This window comes from Populus euphratica, unplaced genomic scaffold (genome assembly GCF_000495115.2).
Source record: "Populus euphratica unplaced genomic scaffold, PopEup_1.0 scaffold20.1, whole genome shotgun sequence".
NCBI classification, from domain to species: Eukaryota; Viridiplantae; Streptophyta; class Magnoliopsida; order Malpighiales; family Salicaceae; genus Populus; species Populus euphratica.
Window position 1 is genome coordinate 993,592 of NW_011499854.1, and position 1,996 is coordinate 995,587.

The 1,996-nt window shown below is 36.3% G+C and overlaps 1 pseudogene; it reads left to right on the top strand.

Annotated features, from left to right (window-relative positions):
• Window positions 1–219: 219 nt before the first annotated feature.
• On the top strand, window positions 220–935 carry LOC105122531 (probable glutathione S-transferase; annotated as a pseudogene).
• The last annotated feature ends 1,061 nt before the right edge of the window (window positions 936–1,996 follow it).

A 1,996-nucleotide genomic window follows, 5' to 3' on the forward strand; every position in this document is an offset into this window, starting at 1 on the left:
TATGGCATTACCATAACTTGGTCGTCAAGTATTCGTGCATTTAACAGGAAGACTCTATACTGACAAGTGACAAGAGTTATCAGTTCTTTTTGGTCCTTGAGTGACAGTCAGCGATGCAAATTTCTTTGAAATTTCAGTTGGCAAAGGATAATAAATTCCCATAAAGAAAGACCAAGTGTTTTCAGCATTTAATAAAAAAATGCTAAAGGAATATATACTGAACTTCATCTCAGTCATGCCTCCCCTACAAATATATGCACTGGTCTCATTCGTTAAACAGACATTCCTCCCCTATAAATAGATGCACTAATCTCATCCAAACTCATACAATCATCAGAGCCAGCTATAAGAGAATAGCTGATAGCTCAGGTGGTCAAGCTTTGAAGATGGCTGAAGAAGTTATCCTCCTTGATATCTTGGGAAGTTTATTTGGGATGAGGATAGCCTTGGAAGATAGAGGGATTGAAAATGTATACAAGGAAGAGAACATACTTGATAAGAGCCCTATGCTTCTCCAGATGAACCTAGTTCATAAAATGGTTCCTGTACTGATCCACAATGGAAAACCCATCTGTGAATCTCTGGTCATCCTTCAATACATTGACGAGGTTTGGAAACTTAAGTTTCCCGATCTGTTGCCCTCTGATACTTATCATCTTTCACAAGCAAGGTCTTGGGCTGATTTTGTTGACAAAAGGTAAGCTACAATTTGCTCTTTTCCAGAAATAGTTCTTTTACTCTTGGAGTGTAATTTTCCTCTGATTTACATGCGAAATATGGTCCACACATGTGATAGTGGGAAAAGGATACTGATGACCAAAGGAGAAGTATAAGAGGGAGCAAAGAAGGAGATTTTGGAAGGAGTGCTTGGGGACAAGCTTTACTTCGGAGGTGAAAAATCTGAATTCCTGGATATTGATGTTCCTGGATATTGAAACTCTTCGCTGTTCAGAATATAGTAATGAAATGACAGTTGTTTTTTCAAAATATTTTTTGATTAAAAATTTATTAAAATAATATTTTTTAGTTTTTATTTTTTAAAAATATCAATATATCAGTCCGAAAACACATCAATCCTAAAATATTCACCAACAGGTTTAGCGAGGGAATTTAGTTAGGGAATTCGACATGGAGATTGGAATCCCACAGAAAATTCGAGTTGCGAAAGCACCTGCGTGAGTGTATTATATCCTCATCGTGGTGTTAATGCTTAATTCACCATGCACTGTTTGGGGTGTTGTGTGGAGAGAAAAATCTTCGATGTTTTCTGCACTTGGTTTTTGCATTCAAGCCATGAAGCAATAATTCTAGACCCCGTTATTTATCACTATATCTATTATATTGTAGTTTTTTTCTACAAAGCTCATTAGAACCAACGATCTATTCTATCTATCTATATATACAAGGAACAAATAATCTATCAGCAGGAAAAGAGGACTCCATAGCACCCCCAAATTTTCACAGCTAAATACCATGCAATAGGAAAGCATGAGACAAAAACAGAGCAGAAAAGATGAAACTACAAAGTTAAATGCGAAACCAGATAAAACAGCAAAATTCACAGTAGGGAACTGGCTTTCCTAAACAAAAGTGAAGCTGGATGATCACTGCCGAGAACTGGCTTATGTTTGCAAAACAGAAAAGGAACCTGAATAAAATTTGTTTCTTTTATTATCAGTTGAGTGATAGTCATTTCAAATCTAAATAGGGAATTGCATCAGATAGGCACCACATATTTCTCAATTCATGACAAACAATACTCCAGTAAACTGCCTCTTAACAACTAGTACGATCAAACTAGATGTAAAGGTACATGGCAAAGCATCCAAACCAAGTTTCAGACTTGTAGACAAACTATAAAGTTCAAAGTAAAGCTGGATAGAGCAGAAAATCCACACTTCTGAGAACTTGCTTTCACAAGTCAGTTAATTTGCCAGTCCATCAGACAAGTTCTAGTTCTATATCCCCCAGAAGTTAATAATAACCTATTCGTGTC